Raw genomic sequence first — 17,749 nt, 5'->3', positions numbered from 1 at the left:
GCATGATCAACACAACAGCAACAAAGGTCAGCAAAAATACTTGCGTTGGAGGGCAAAAGGAGGCCTCAGCATTCCAGGGCATCTTGGAAGCCATTTTATCCCCTCCAGCCATGATACAGAGACTTGGTAGTGGAGACCCTCTCCATGGAAAGACTTTTCTTCCCTGCTTGTGGGAGGAGGGAGGGGTGTGCCATATTGATCTTGTTTCTTCATGAGATAACAGAGTCAACCTGACAATCAGGAACTACAAGGCAAGGAGAACACTGTATCCATCGGGGTTATTCATTCATCAAGAACATTCTTCTCTGGATCAGAAATCTATTTCTGAAATAGCTACAACTGTCTTCTGGATTGTTTGAAGCAAGAGGTACCATACACGGATAGAAAACTCATCTTGAAAACTCATCTGGTGATGTCACTTCACTCTCTGGGGGTTGGCTTCATGTCATTCCCCATTCCTGCCCCTTCTCTCACTGCACTTTATGGTTTCCCTCTGATCATTTCTATTGTTTTTAATGATTTAATTAGTTATCATTTCCCAGCTTACATCTTTAATACCCAGGAAGTCCAAGACTGTATTACTCTTGCAGTCAGATCCACTGTCCCTGGCTTCTTTTTGCTCAAGGCTAGCATTCTACCTCTTGAGCCACAGCGCCACTTCTGGCTTTTTTCTGTTTATGTGGTGCTGAGGAATTGAACCCAGGGCTGTGTGTATGCTAGGCAAGCACTCTACCACTAAGCCACATTCCCAGCCCTCAATTTAAATTTTTAAGTAGAACAATAAGTCAGATCATTACAAATATATCTTGGAAATGAAGTGAACAGTCATTCATTCATGTGTTTCATTTATTTATTTTGTGGGTTTGAACTCAGGGCCTCCCACCCCTTGCTCCATTTTGCTCAGCTAATGCTCTACTCCATGAGCCATATCTCCAGTCTAGGAGGCATGGTTATCAATGGTTGTTTTGGAGACAAGCTCTAGTGAACTTTTCTACCCAGACTAGTTCCAAACCATAATCCTCTTGTAACAAGGGCTTGTTCAGTTACAGGCATGAGCCACTGGTGCCAGGCTTCATTCATCCTTTGTTAGATTTTGCTTCAACAAAAAACTGCAATGGCTTGATTTATAGTCATGTATTTTAACATAGTGTTCGGAAGATGATTGATATAATGAATAGCTTTCCATTAGATATTGTAAGAAATATCTAAAAGAGGTATATTTGAAAGAAATACTATGTTAATTACCAAAGTAACAAACAATATTACTGTAGTTTTGAAATACTTGCACAATTGGTGTAAATTGTTGCATTTATAATGATCTCATTTAACCGATACAAGTTAATTATTTAAATAGCATTGTCATGTTACAGTAACTCAGAGAAGTGGTCATTATCTAAGGTTGACATGCCAAGAAATGGAAGAGCAAAGATTAAACCAGATATGTGTGCTTTTAAGAAAATCAGTTTTCTCCCTTCTCTCAATTCTTTGGGTTGTCCATGCTTGCTATATTTGTTGTATTTCAAGAAGGCCAACTTGTCATCAGTTGTAAGATGCTCAGCTATTATTTTTCCAATTCAACAGGCAACGGCTGACAACTTCTGACACAATGCTTTATCGCAGAAGTTTTATTTTATACTGATCTAAAGTGCTCTACTTAACAAATAGACTTGGTTAGATATATAAATTTTTTATCACACATTATAGCTGTGCACATAAAAAGTAAAAGGAAAACATAAGAGTCTGCTTCTTCTGAATCGTTTTTCAAATGAGAGTCATCAGTGTAGTGTGTGTTCTTCCATGATGTTGTTCACTATGTCAACTGCAGCACTGACAGTATTACCAGTCTTAAAAAAAAAAAAGCTTCATCGCAGGAATTCAAGTTTCCTTGTAAGCACTTCTTCTTTCTAAAAGCCTTGGTAAATATGTACAGTCAAAGCCAACACTTTTTATTTAAATACTAAACATATACTAGAGTCAATGAAATATGGTATTATGGTGTTTCCTATAAACTATGTTGAAAACAACCCTTATTCATTTAAGGAGTATTTTCATAGTGTTTCAATGACATTGGACATCTTGGCTTAATATCAAGCTCCAGCCAGTTATAGACATCAGAATGTGTTTATATTCCTTCATATATATTTGAGTCTTCAAATGAATCATCAAGTCTTTAAATGCTTATCTAGAGACTGTATATGCATTCAAGTCAGAGTAACATCGTTTATCAAATGGCCAAGCCATCATTTGACTTTAACCTTTCTAACACCAAATGCCATTCTACTAACTACTCAGTACAACACTCCCTTCCACATAAACACACCCACTGGCAGGGTGAAAACTGGCAGCTACTGTTAATGAACGCTATTGTGTGCTATGTAATAATGTATAAGGGAAATCATAAACTACTTGCTGTAGCCTTCCCTCTGCCTGAACACAAGTATATAAAGTTCTGTGAACATGGATTTCTTTTTATATCAGCCTCTCTCCCCAAGGCCAAATATTAACAGTAACCCTTCAGGGACTTATCTGAAGGTAATAGACCAGTATTTCTTACAGCTGGGCAATGCATTACTCTCATGGCCATCTTGCTTTAAAGGTTTCTGGGGAATTATCTATAAAAATGGCCATAGTATTGGGTGTCTTAGAGGACTCTTATCGTGGGTAGGTTCATGAATTCTTCCTTTTCAAAAAACCAATAATCAGGATATTTCATTTTGGCAATCATTGTACAGGAAATTAATGTTACTTCCTTCATGTGTTTATGGTCCACATATAAAAGGGACATGTGCTCGTATTTTATGTTGTATTTAATGCAAAAAGATACTATTATTTAGCTGTTGCCTTATAAAGCCAGCCATGCTTAGGTAATAATTTTTTGCTTTATAAAGGAAAAATGAAGTCATCCTTCAGTATTGGAGGAGAATTGCTTCTAAATAGTCACGCAGATACCAGAATTCAAGTATATTCAAGACGATTATGTGGTATTTGCATAGCCTACACACATCCACCTGTGCACATGTAGTCATCTCTAGCTGATTTACAATGGAAATACCTAATAGGTATGTGTAGTATATTGCTTAGGAAATAATAAGGAAAAAATTCTGTGCATGTTTGTTACAGTAACAACTTCTTTCTGGATATTTTCTATCTGAGGTTGGTTGAATCAAGGATATGGAGCACCCATTGCAATCTTAGAAGAACTCTGAAGCCAAGCACTGGTGCTAACACCTGTAATCCCAGCTACTCAGGAAGTTGAGGTCCAAGGATCCTAATTTGGAGCCAGTATGGGCAGGACAGTCTGTGAGACTCTTATCTCCAGTTAGCAAGCAGTAGACCAAAAGTAGAGATGTGGTTCAGGCTCAAGTGGTACAGCACCAGACTTGAGGGGAAAAAAAAAACTAAGGGAGGGCATCAGGTCCTGAGTTCAAACCTCAGCACCTGTGTGCGCGCACACACAAGGAAGAGCTCTAATCTTATTTTATAACGTGGAGGTCAGTGGCACAAAGAATGATCAGCACTTGTAAACTTTCTACTGTATGGGTAATTAAACTAAGAGTTGAGAGAGAAAGTGAAGCAGATTTCTGAATGTGAGGTCATGAGTTTTAGAAATCCCCTTCATTTAGATGCCTCACAGGGTAGCTTTTGACCTGTCTTTTAACAATTTGGCCTAGGCGATTAGAAACAAGAAGAGGATCTTCCAGTCATTCCTTGAGTTGGGTGGAGAAATGTGCCTTTCATCCTGGAAGGTTTTCAGATGCCACAATGTCTGGGCAGTGGGAAACCATGATTATGAACACAGGCAGGCTCTAGTTCCCTTCACTCTCCCAAGACTCAGTGTCTGGCTCCACCATTGTCTCTGCTGCCCATAGGCATGATTATTCTTGCCTTTTTCTGCCTATTTATCTGGTTGAACTTTGAGTCTTATGAGTTCTACCCATAATCTGGTTATGATTCTCCACCTCAACCGTCCACACTTCTAGGCACAGAACCGTGGCCCACCTGGACAGTTGCATCAGCTTTTACGTGACCACTTTGAGATTTCTTGCCTCTGGTCCTGCTGTTTGTTAAGTGAAAAATCTAATCATATCACTCCCCGGCTTAAGCTCTTCAATGGCTTCCCGTAGCTCCCCAGATAAAGACCCCAAGTCCTTTGTGCAGCTAACAAGGCCCCTCATCATGAGGTCTGGTTAACTGAGCCCCATCTCCCCTTCCCATTGCTTCACTCATGGAATGGCGTTCAACAACATAAATCCTGCTTCTTCAGGTCTTACGCACAAGGCTTCCTCTTCCTTTTCAAGTCCAACATAGATTTCACATCCTCTTATCTGGATGTCCTCCAAGCCCAGGGTGGCTTGCTTCTTTGTAATTATCCTCTCCAGCCACACATACCTTGAGAACAGGAATGGTCTTCTGTTCTCTGTTATCTATCAGGCCGATGGAGTCCATGCTAGTTCTTGCACTCAAGCATCACAGGCTGGTAGGAAATGGGGTACAGATGCACTCTATAAAACCTCAAAACTTGTTCTCCATGTTTTATGGAAACTGTGTCCTTTTTCTTAAAAATCACAGAGGCACAGAATTTGATTAATTATAATCTTCATTCCACAATATAGTTGCCCTAGCAACGTCTATGACCGACTTGCATGTCTAGGCTAGTGTGTAAGTGTAAGTCTTGAAGATTTCAACAAATTAAATCCAGTGAATTGACATCACTCTCCTTCCTCCCAGGAACATACCTGAAGCTTCGTGGTCTATCTCCTTTCCAAGACTTTGTACCTGTCAGCCTTCTGTCATTTATGGCACTCATATGCCTTTAAAATAATAACTCTGTGATCTTGATATATATTTCCCCATCATTAATAGTGCCAGACAGTTCTTTAAGCATTAATTGTATATCCATTTGTCTTCTTTTTCTGTCTTTTTTTTTTTTTTTTGGCACCCATTTATCCAATGGTTTGTTTGTGCTATACTCAATGATTCCTAAGCCTTTGACCATTTTCATTGTAATTTGTGAGTGTTTATTTCCAGTTTGTGTATAGGCTGTGAGTACTTATTACACATTATAGTTGGTAACTTAACCTTTCCAACATTTTTACAGATTTTTTTAATAAGTAAAAGCTTTTAATATTGTGCATGTCATCAATCTTTTATAGTTATTGTCTTTGCTGGTCATTCTGAGGCTTGAACTCAGGGTGTCAAGCGTTTTACCACTTGAACCATGCTTCCATGGCTCTTTAGTGTCGTACCATTTTTGGTAAAAGTGGAACTTTTAGCCAGGAAAAAGTGGCTTACTCCTGTAATCCTAGCTGCTTAGGAGGCTGTGATCTGAGGATTGTGTTAGAAGCCAGAATTGGAGCTGTGGTTCAGGTGATAGAGTGCTAGCCTTGAACACAAAAAGTTCAGCGTCAGCACCTAGGCTCTGAGATCAAGTCCTAGGACTGGCACCCCCCCCCCAAAAAAAAAGGAAAATTTAGCCTAATAATATGGTAACTGTGAGATCAGATTCTCTTCCTTGGGATTTAATGTTTTATGCTTATTTATTTTATATATTTTTTTGTTTTAGGCATATTCTGTAATTTGGAGCAGCCTGAGCTATATACTTAAGATCATTTTAGATCTTTCCTCAGTGGTAGAAATTATTAAATTATACTTTTCTGTGGGCATGCATAGTCACTTTCTGATTTTTCCTATATAAACAGTTGGACCAGCTCATTTTTAATGTTAACTTACTCTTTAATGTGTGGCTGACAGAAACAAAAAAAAAAAAAAGAAGAAGAAGAAATGAAGGAGTTGGGGGAGCTTTAAGCATTGACTTTGTAAGTTAACTCTGGAAGTTACTTCATACAGAGGAGGAAAGGATTACAACACTGGAAGGAGGGGGTAACAGTTGCAGGCCAAGTCCCAGATCAAGGGCCAAGCAAGCTCCTTCTCCCGGTCTCCTCAGGTGGCAGGGCAGGGAGAGGGCAGGCAAGCTCTTTTGCCCCTCTTCTTCTAAGGGTGATAATGCCACAGGGAGAGTCCCATCTTCACGAACTGATCTGAATCAGATTTCCGGAATCTGATGCTACCACACTGGGGGCTCGGGATTCATCATAGAAATGTGGTGGTGGGAGACCATTTCGAGGGGGTAGAGGGAGTAGAAGAGTGGGAGAAAATCAAGGGAGGGGGCAACAATGTTCAACAAGAAATGTCCTCATTACCTTATGTATGTAACTGTAACCTCTTGGTACATCACCTTGACAATCGAATTAAAAAGAACACATTGGATCACAACAAATCTCAGCCATAACATCAACCATTGTGAGTACATTGTGGATTAGCTCTGCTGAAAATTACATGAGTCAAACATAACACTGCAAGAAAGTTACTCAAAGTACATAGAGATAGAATTAGCAGGAACCTTAATTGGCTTTCCCCTCCCTTCCCCTGTCTTGTACTGCCAGAGATCACTCTCAAGGCCTCATGTGAGCCAAGCAAGGGCTCCACCACTGAGCTACATCTTTAGCCCTAGTATTTTTTTAAAGGATTTATGATGTGTCACATACTATAAGTGGTACTTTAAATATATAACTTACTTTAATTCAGGCATTCCTATTTTTAGATGAGCAAAGTAGCTTTAAGTAATCTTAGGGTCACAGAGAGGAGGTAGAGCAAACATTTGAAGGTAGAGCCTCAAGTCCCAAGAACTGACTTTGTTATGCTGTGGTGTGTGTGTGTGTGTGTGTGTGTGTGTGTGTGTGTGTGTGTGTGTGTGTACTCCATTATAAAGTATCACTCCAAAGTAACTCTTTACTCTTAAATTCTTTTTTTTTTTTTTTTTTTGCCAGTCCTGGGGCTTGGACTCAGGGCCTGAGCACTGTCCCTGGCTTCTTTTTGCTCAAGGCTAGCACTCTGCCACTTGAGCCACAGCACCACTTCTGGCCATTTTCTGTATATGTGGTGCTGGGGAATCGAACCCAGGGCCTCATGTATATGAGGCAGGCACTCTTGCCACTAGGCCATATCCCCAGCCCCTCTTAAATTCTTAATCAGAATGAAAAAGACCAAGTTCAAAGGCATCTCTGGCGGTCCCTTGACTGGATTAGCATGGCTCACTGGCCATGTCCAGGCCAACCTCTGAATGCTATGATTGGATATTCTTGTTTTACAAAGCCAAGAGGAAACACTTGGGGCCATCCACACTAAAAATATTCTACCATCCCTTGCAAATTTTAGGAGAAGATTTAACAGACACCTGCCACACATAACACCATCCTTTTAAAAACAACATGGTAAACAGAAAAGGGAGCCATTCTGATTGCTAGTTGGTACCTGGGTAATGAGATGAGCTCCACTCTCCCAGCAAACACCATGGCTGAGCCCTTACTATTTCCCTTTGCATTCTTCAGTAGGCTTAGTATGAGCCTTTCTTTTCTGTCTCTAAAGGCAGAACTGTCATAAGCAATTCCCCAGCCCTTGCCACTTCTAGGTAGCTATGGTCATCTTCATTTAGTCTTGAAGTATGGAGAAAAATTCCTGGATAGCCCTGTATGGGAAATGAGAAGCATTGCATTGCTGTTTTCAGGCCAAATGCCTCTTTTCTAATCTCTGGGAGGCCTTGCACTGCTGGCTTTGCTTGTGGGATCATAAATTCTCTAGTTTTAAGGGATTCTGTTCAATGCCCAGCTTCATCCAGCCTGAATATCACAAAAGAGAAAATGAAAAACTAAGCTGCTGCTCAAGGAATCAAATCTGCATTAAAAAAAAAAAAGAGTAAAAGTGCACCCTGAAACTTTTGCTAGGTCCATACAACTTTAAAGTTGTAAAAGTCTCCTAAATTCTGGCTTATTTGATCAGTGTCGATGGGAGATTTCTTTTTTAAAAATATACAATTTATTGTTATTTTTAAAGTGTTGTACCTCCATACAACCATTTCATAAATAGGGTAATTAGTACAATTTTGTTTTTGGACAGTGTTACCCCTTGCTTTGCTTTCCCTCTGTTTCCCCTTCCCATCTCTGCCCACAAGTTACACAAGTCATTTTCCACATAATGTCTATTGAGTGGCATGATTGCATTTGTTCACCCTCCTTTTCTCCCTCCCTTTTCTCTTTCTGCATCCTCCTTTTGCCCCTCCAAGAGAAAAAAAAATGCAAAACTAACATCATCACCACCACCACCAACAACAATAGCAACAAAACCCCTATATTTCCATTTCTTAGTATTCTTTTGGATACATAGTATTTTAAAGGTTGAGAGAAGTTACACCTTTGGGTTCCTCTCCTAAGGTATCTTCCTTTAGTCTGACTGTTGGTGTGCGAATGCCTAGAGTCCTATGTAGGTATCGTGCCTAGTTAAGAGTTTAGATCTAGCTTTCATATATAAGAGAAAACACGTGTTATTTTTCTCTGAGCTTGGCTTACCTCACTTAGGATGATTTGTGGTAGGTCCTAGATGGGAGGTTTGGGTTTTTTTTTAGCCTTTTGCAACATGCATGCCTTTTGTTAAACCTAAATATCCTACATCAACCCAAGTTTCTACACTTTATAGTACTTTGGGGGGAAAGCTAACTTCTTCCTCACTTTCTCCATTAAGAATCAACACAGTCTCAAATCTTCTATGTATTTCTGTATGGTAAGACATGTTTAGCCCTGATTTCCCTCAGTTATGTCATTAAAATTGTCAGGGGTTTGGTTTTTTTTTTTGGAAAAGTTTCAACTATTAAAATATTGACTATGCTTTTATAACCTCCTCATCCACTCCATCATTCCTCTCGTGACTAGGAGGATGTGATAATGTCCTCTGACATGGAGGAAATGTCTTTTCTTTAAGGATGGCAGGCAGTATACACTTAACTAATAATCCTCACAGTGACATATTCTCCTTCCTCTTGCATATTCCTCAAGGTGACTTCTGGACTCTCACTTTCCTCATTTCTAAATGATAGATATTAAAACTCTAGAAGGTGGTTGTTGAAAATCTCTGGCAATAATTTATGGACAGAGCTTGTTACTTGACTTCCTGGAACACGAGTGCACAATACATGCTGGATAATGGTGCTCAAGGGCTGCTATGTATGGTTAGACAATTCCAGAATTTACAGATCTAACAGTGATAATGAAAAATGGGTCCTGAAATTGTGGTATGTGGGAAATTATGGATATTTGAATAGATGGGTGGATGGATGGATGGATAGATAGATGATAAGATAGATAGATGAGAGATAGATAGATCTAATAGACAGATAATCTGTATCAATATGCATGCATATAGACATTATTTTATATTCTCAGTTAATGCTGTCAATTGTCCCAGATCAGGGTGGCTGGTTTACTAGGCCTCACTCTCCGCTCCTGCTGCATAGTCTCATCATCAGAGCCAGGAAGTCCAAGCCAGCCAAGTATGCATTATCAGGCCAGCAGGATCCAATCCAAGCCATCTCCCCAGCCAGCTCTTGAAAAGGAACAGCATTTGTGACCCAAAACGAAAGGGGTTGTAAAACTGAAGCATTCAGGAGGGGCCATGTAAGGTCTGCAAATGTTCGGGCTCCAAAGGAAAGAGTTTCTGTCCATTTCAATATTGGCTGTTTAGATTGGGATTACATGGAGAGCAGGCTGCTGTTATTGTAAAGAGTAATGCCCAGAGGAGGGGAGTTCTGACTGTTTGTTTGGACTATAGGCAAATGCCTGCCCTGCAGCCTGTGGGCTGGGAGGGTTTCGTAACTGGGGGATGTGTAACTGGGGGATGCGTCAGTTCATGCTGGAGATGTGTGACTGCAAACAATTTGAAAAGATGGGACAGGTCGAGGAAGGAAAGCATGGAGGATATTCAGTTCGCCACCAAGCTCCCTAACCATGTGTTTTATGGCATGAAACACTCCAAGAAGAATGTGACATTAAAGGAAATAAAGGCTATCTGGGACAAAATAACCCTAGTGTGGAGAATTTAATTGGGCTTCCTACTCTGAGGAGATCAAATACTTCCAACTAGTGGGAAGTGTACGTCCCTGATAAACCACATGCGAGCTGATACTGCTTGCTTCTCTCTCCTAATCACTGAACTCCTTGCTACCCAAATAGTGACAATGGAGGCTTTCTCAGCAGAGAATACCTAAGCTTTCAATTCCATTTCGGAGGACATTGATTGCTTATCTCGTAGGCACTAGGTAAAGGGCAAAATAGAAAGAAGTAGATCTTCCTTAAAAGGCATGTCGAACAGCCAGACGAGGAACAGAAAGGAAATTATTGCACAATGGACAATGTGCAGCCATAATGATGCTAGGATCATCCTTCCTGCGTAATGAGCAACAAAAAAGAGAAAATAAAGCACAAATTGCCAGATTATCCTTCTACAAAGTTTTTAAAGACCTGATGACACAAAGATTTGGGTTTTTGAAATGACAGTACTTGGGCTTAAGCTCAGGGTCTGATGCTGTCCCTTAGATTTTCCTGCTCAAGACTGATGCTCTATTACTTGGGCCACAGCTCTACTTCTGGCTTTGTTTGGTGGCTGAGGAGAAAAGAGCCTCATGAATGAACTCCCAAGGCCAGGCTGGATGTGAGCCATAATCTTCAGTTCTCAGTCTCTTGAACAAGGAAATTTTGACTACAAGCAGAATTCTGTTTGTTTAAGCAAAAGATATTTGAGGTATTTCTAAGGAAGATGTTCATTCATTGTTTTTAAAAGAAATTGTGTTTTACACTTGCTAAATAGCTCTTTCTATTCTTGTGGTGACATTTCTTGGCCTCAGTCATTGCATCTGTGATTAATTAGTTGAAGAAATAGAAAATTATTCTTTAGTAGAATCTAATTTATTTAGTGAGCTCAATTTATTTGGGAGGGAATATGTCCCCCAGTCAGTCCTTTCATCCTTCAAAAATAATCACCACTTTCAAATGAGAAGAAGAACAACAACAGAAAATCTGATTCTGAACCTAAGTAAATGGAAGGTTATTCTGTTTAATCCTCGAGGCTTTCAAGAATGATCTCGTAGAAAAATGCGGTCTGGAAAGTGTCACTTAAATCTACCAGTCTCAGGTTGAGCCATGGAATTGGAAGCATAGCTTTCTTTCTCCCCTCCTCAAGGATTGCCATTGATTTTGGGTCTATTTTGTGGCCCATGTGTTGTTTCCAACAGTGGTCCCCAGATGGATTTTAGAGGTCTTGGACTACTTTATCTACACACCTTCTGAGTTTCTATGCACAAAACAACAGAGCCTAGTTCCTTCCCTATAAAGAAACACTTTACTTTGTTTTCTGAACACATCATAGAAATGCAAGCAATCAAACTATTGGGTGGTGGCATCAAATAAAAATGATCACCATTTATCAAATCCTACTATAGGCCAGCAATGGTTTTATATATATTCATATCCTCAATACTTCTCAAAGTAAAATTATTTGGTAGTACCATTAGGCTATGTATGATAAAGACAACACCTTGTGCAAAGTCAGAGGGCCAAGAAATATATCAGAATAGAACTGGAAACTGTGTTTACTGTCTTCCTGGTTGCATAGTTAGCTAGGAGAGAGCAACAATGGATTTAGCTGTTTTTTACCCTGAGCTTATTCCTTAAACAAATAACAACAACAAAAATTGTATTTCCACTGAGTACTTCAGATAATGTATTTACATAAGATGCAACTTTTCTTTCACAGGCTGGTAAGACTATTATTTTCTATGTATCTCCATTACATGCAAGGTAGTCTACTGATAGCAAATTACACTGGGAACTATCAGTTCAGTGATGAGGATTCTAAGGCTGGTAATTTAGTGAAAGAATGAATGAGCATAGATCAATAATTGGATATCCATGTACACATAATCATTCATTCAACAAATATTCAGTGACTACTGCTTTTTTTGAGCATCTGAGCCTCAATAAATAAGGACATCTCAATAAATAAGGACAATAATTTCCTTGCCTGCTTTGCCAGGCTGTAGCAAGAATTCAGTGAAGGAACGTGACACACATGAAATTATTTGGATGACTAACTACTGTGTACCTTCACTGTGTACAGTGAAGCAATAGTGCAACCCAAGGTGAACCACTTGGGATTTTGAAACAGCCACACCAGAGTTTGAATTTACTTCTGGGTGATTTAGACAGTGTATGTCTTTGTGATCAACACTCACTTCCTCAGGGAACCTGCAAACGAGTTTCTAAGCAACAAAGGTGCCAGGTGAACACTAATGGCATCGGGTGACTGGGCCATAGTCACAAGTACAGCACCAAAGAATCACTACAGGAGTGAAGGGTCCCATGGCCCAATGGGAAGATCATACATTGGACATCCAGCAGACTAAATCCTGACTCTGGCACTCACTGTGTTAGATCTTGAGCTTGTCTTTAGACTCTCCAAACCATGGTTCATTTACCTGTAAAGTGAGTGTATTAATAACAGTGTGAGGACCATGGGAATACTTAGATGAGAATCAGGATGTGCTCTCTGGCAAAGTGGGGCTGCTCCAATAAATAGAGTATCCATTGGGTGAGCACAGACTCCTGACAGTGATGAAACTCAGTCTCATTTCTGTTTGTGACCATCTCTGTGAACTTGAATCAGTGAAGCTAATCTTCAGAAAGCTAGAGACAATGGGTAGAGCATGGTGAAAGTGAGCACCTTTCCTCATTAACCACTCTCTCACAAATACCAAAGATATTTTACTTGTCCTGGGAACTTCTGTGCTAGCAGGAAAGCAGTACATTGTCAGCTAGTTCAGGGAATCTTGTGGCTCCTGTACTTACTGTTGACACTCCCATCATAGTCAAGAATACGCTCTCCTCTTCTTCTCTATTCTCCCCTATCCTCTCTCTGCTCTTTTTCTCCTTCTCCTTTCCTCCCCTCCCCTCTCTTCCATTCTCCTTCTTTGCAGCTGGTTGAATGTGCAGATAGATGCCTACTGGTACGGAGGTATGTGGATTGGTCTTCTGTACCTTGTTGTTTGGGGTCTGCCATATTGACACATCTCAGTTGAGCCAGAGAAAAAGTTCCCTTCTAAATTTTGCCTAGTATGACTTTTAAAGCGACAGCCATTGCTGTTGCTCGCATCATTATTGTTTATAATCTATGAGAAAGAGCAAAGCAAGATGAACAAGCAAGTGGGGTACATGGTATCAAGTTCGTTTTGCTTCCATTTCCTTGAATGGCAAATGGTTGCTTCACAATGATCAGGAGAGGTAAGAAATTAAGCCCTTTACCTGACTTGGTTTACGAATTCTGTGCTAGAAGTATATCCGACAGCAGAGTTGAGTGGCATTCATATACATTGTCCATGGAACCTTTCTAAGGACTCTTCCTTTGGAGAATACTGGGACATCTTTCCATTCTAGACTTTGTCCCCCAGAATGCACTGGCACTGGAATCTGTTGTCATGACTCTTTCTAAAGTTAAGGATATATCTCCCCTCATGGAAGCCATTTTTCCCAGGTAGTCTAATTGAGCACCAAGTGTTCTTCAGCTTAGATTATGTTTTTAACGGTGCCAGAGACCATTGACACTAAGATTGATGCTAAGAAAAATGCTAAGAAAAAAGGCTCCACTTAAAAGGAAAATGATCAAGTCTGGATTTTTTTGCTCATCTTCTTTTCTGCCCCAAAGCATTAATTACTCTATTGTAATAAAGCTCCAAAACACTGGATGGATATTAGGTGAATCATATCCAGGGAGGAATTTTTGGGCCACATTTTTATATTAATAATCTCATGTTGGAGTCACTAGGATCTATCTTCCAAAAAGTTCAAAGCATGGTGGAAACATGACTATGTTAACTTGCTCCCCATCTCTGAGGGGAACAGGAGGGAACAGAAATCAGGTTTCCTTTTGTCCATATAGTATGAAATAGGCCCAGAGAGGTCCAGATTAAAATAGGAATGCCCAGCAGATGTGGAGGAAGCCTCAAGAGCTTCAGTTTCTGACCTGTGCGCTCTTTCACTTATGTGATGATAGAGAGTTCTCCAAAACAAGACCAGCGAGTGATTTTGCAAGTAGCATTGTGATTCATGTTTCTAAAAAATATATTAATATCCCAAACATGTGATACACGAGAGTTTGCAGATTCAAAGAGACCTTAAGAGCCAAGAATTTTTGTCCATTGATTTTACATCAAGGTAAAGGAGACTCAGAGTGAATAAAATCTGCTCCTAAGTGACCCACCTCATGGGTGGTAGAGAAACCAGACTGCTTGACATTTTGTGATCTTTCCTTTGACTCCGTGTAGCACATACGCTCCTGTCCTATGTCAGTAGCAGACATCAATAATCGATCGTGCTGTTCTTTACTGTCGAGCTGTCAGCTTCACAGTGTTTCTCAGCACTCAGGCAGCCAAAACCCCTTTACAGAGCTGACACTGGAAATGAAACCTATTTGCCATCCATAATAGTATAATGCTTAATGTTTTTGTTTTCTTTTGCCCCAGTCAGGGTCTTGCTGTATAACCCAAGTAAGCCTCAATCTCCTCCTGCCTCAGCTTCTCAACTACAGAGATTATAAGAATGCATCACCACACCCAGCTTTAGTATGATTTTTTTTTCATACCAGTCCTAGGGTTTGAACTCAGGGGCTACATGCTATGCTGTAACTGAGATTTTTTTTTTGCTCAAGGCTAGCATTCTATCAGTTGAGCCACAGCTCCACTTCCACTTTGGTAACTGGAAATAAAGTCTCACAGACTTTCCTGAGCAGGGTGGATTCAAACTGCTATCCTTAGCTCCTCAGCCACCTGAGTAGCTTGGATTACAGGCAATGAGCCAAGAGCACCCAGCTTTTAGTATGACTTTTAAAGCAACTGATAACTTCTGGGAATAGTACATATGCTATTTAGTCACAATCACAATGCTCCTATAATATTGGCGCTATTTTAGGTGGGAAACCAAATTTTAAAAAGTTATATAACTTACTGAAGGCCATGGGTCTTAAAAATTATACACATATAATGCATTTATGCGTTCATCTATACCCAAAGACTTGTAGCTTCTCTGTGTGCAGTGGGAGAACTTCTTTTAAGTGTGTGTGTGTGTGTGCGTGTGTGTGTGTGTGTGTGGTATGTGTATGTATGGTATGTGTGTGTATGTGTGTGTGTGTGTGTGTGTGTGTGTGTGTGTGTGTCAGTCCTGGGGCTTGAACTCAGGGCCTGGGTGCTATTCCTTGAACTCTCTTTAGCTTAAGGCTAGCACTCAACCACTTGACCCACTGTTCCACTTCCAGAATTGTTTTGCGCATGTATATTTTGGGGGGTGTTAATTGGAGATAAGAGTATCATGAGCTTTCCTGCTTGGGCTGGCTTTGAGCTACCATCCCCAGGTCTCAGCCTACTAAGTAACTAGGATTATAAGTGTGCTCCCAGCTTATAGTTTTGATTATCATCTTCATCTTCATTTCCCTCTTTGGCTCTCTTAACTCAGGATAGTTGGGTTTCCTTTCCTTGTTGGGTTTAACAATAAGAATGCATAGTCCAAGTTTGCTGCATTTGAAATTTGAAGCTTTCCTTTAGCTTTGTAATCCCACCTCTGTTGTAACTTGCTGTATAATAGAAATGGTCTTTTCCTGAAAGGCATACTTAGCAGTATAAACTAGCTTTGGTTCAAGCGTTATTGTCATCCTCTCCATACATTTCTAAACTCCTCACCCATCTTCCTGCACATTTCCATCCTTGATGAACATGAAAAAAAGTCCAGCTTTGCTGGATGGGCATCTTACACATATCTGGGACAATCCTAAAAGAAAGTATTCCTAAGCTGGGCACTGGTAATATATGTTTGTAACCTAGCTACTTGGAAGGAGGAGAGCTGAGGGTCAAGGTTCAAAGGTAGCCTGAGCAGAAAGGTCCACGAGACTCTTCAATTGACCACAAAAAAGCCAGAAGTAGAGCTGTGTGTGGTTCAAGTTGTAGAGCACTAGCCTTGAGCAAAAAAGGCTAAGGGAGAGAGGAGGCCCTGAGTTCAAGCCCCAGGACTGATACAAAAACAAAACAAAGTGCAAACCAAAGTGTTCCAGCATTTTCTAGCAATCCACAAGCAAGAAAGAATTGTAACAATTTGCATTGTATTTAAGTGCTACCAGCATAAGTTAAGCGATCAAGCAAAGATATACTTTTACCCTTATCTTACTAAATCAAAAAGAAAAGAGAGAGAGAGAGAGAGAGAGAGAGAGAGAGAGAGAGAGGCAGAGTAAAGAAGGTAGGAAAGGAGGGAGGGAGGGAAGGAGAGAAGAAAAGAGAAGAAGACCCAAAAGGTATTCAGTCACACTTTATAGATGGCTGCAAAGCTGGCAGAGTTTTTAATCCAAACCCTCTTACTCACTAAACCTGTTTGCACAGCTCTGAGAGGAGCGTGCCGGCCCTAGGAGTGGAAAGAGGGGAAGAGGTCCTAGGCCATTCTCAATTATGCTAGCAGACATCAGCCTGCAAGGGCAGAGACGGCTGCACACAGCAGAAGCCTTCCCAAGAAGACTAACTGTAGGGCCTTCCCGGCACCTCCTGCCTTCCCATTTCTATTTCACATGATAAATCTGCACTTCCAGTGTGCGTTTTTTACTTTAGCACCAAAAAGCTGGACAGGTAGGGAAACAAAGGATGGAGACATATACTGCCTCTCCTTCCTTTTCTTCTGCTTCTACAGTCTATCTGTGCACCGGATGTTGAAACAACTCCACTGTGACAGTATGAAAAGTGCTTACACATAGAATTAGTATTCTTAGAATTAAAAATCCTGAGCCCATCCTTTTGCCTTTCGCCATGTGAGGGCACTCAGAAGGGCCCACCTATGGAGGAATGAGCCTTCTCAGACAGCAAACCTGTTGGCACCTTAACCTTGGCTTTGCCAACATGCTCCACACGTGACCTGGCTGAACCATGGAAGCGGTTCCCTTTGTCACATGTCACATGGGGAGGGTCAGGGGTTGCTGGCTCCTCAGATGATGCAGTCAGATAGCACATCGGAAGAGCTCCAAGTTGTCCTTGGCTATCATGTATGCAAAAAGATTGGATACCACAGGGTAGGAAGCAAGCAGACGCAGACAGGAGGCAAACATGAATCGCTCATAGGATGTGAATGGACAAGAGCCCCAATAGTTATGGCTTAGGAAACATATGAAAATGCAGAAAGGATGTGAGGGTAGTGAAAAAGGAGCCAGAATGAAATTAGGAAAGGATCACACACACACACACACACACACACACACACACACACACACACGCACGCACCTGCACACTCACCAGTCCTAAGGCTTGAACTCAGGGTCTGGGCACTATCCCTGAGCTCCTTTGCTCAAGGCTGGCACATTAGCACTTGAGCCACAGCTCCACTTCCAGCTTTATGATGGTCAATTGGAGATAAGAGTCTCATGTCTTTCTTGCCTGGGCTGGATTTGAACCACTATCCTTAGATCTCAACCTCCTGAGTAGCTAAGATTACAGGCATAAGCGAGCTAAACCTTTGCTTTTAAATCATGCAGTTGGGGTATATGTGTTCCCAGTCTAGAAATCAAGTAAAATACTACGCAGTATGTATTCAATGCAGCCTCCTCTAAGTCTTTCAACATTATTGCAGGAACACAGGACAAGTGTCTCCTATGAATTACTAGTTTGCTTGCCTGTGGCACTTTCATTATTTAGCTTGGCTCTCTGTACTGACCAGATTTTGCTTGCCATTCTTCTGTGTGGACACAGCCCTTCTTGAGTAATGGCAGGCACACCACTGAATGAGAGACTCTAGGATAGCGTTTGCCCATTGCTTACAAACACAGCTGTATAGAAATTATGAAATCAAGG

The 17,749-nt window shown here is 40.8% G+C and overlaps 1 long non-coding RNA gene across 1 annotated transcript; it reads right to left on the bottom strand.

The window, feature by feature from the left end:
- Window positions 1-676: 676 nt before the first annotated feature.
- LOC125358724 lies at window positions 677-16,924 on the bottom strand. The gene is made up of 3 exons (XR_007212371.1): window positions 16,914-16,924; window positions 5,706-5,708; window positions 677-991 (listed from the first exon to the last, which is right to left on the bottom strand). It is a non-coding gene; the product is annotated as an uncharacterized LOC125358724 (long non-coding RNA).
- Window positions 16,925-17,749: the final 825 nt, after the last annotated feature.

This window comes from Perognathus longimembris, chromosome 10 (assembly GCF_023159225.1).
Source record: "Perognathus longimembris pacificus isolate PPM17 chromosome 10, ASM2315922v1, whole genome shotgun sequence".
NCBI classification, from domain to species: Eukaryota; Metazoa; Chordata; class Mammalia; order Rodentia; family Heteromyidae; genus Perognathus; species Perognathus longimembris.
The sequence above is the reverse complement of the archived record's forward strand: the minus strand, read 5'-3'. Positions and strand labels throughout refer to the sequence as shown.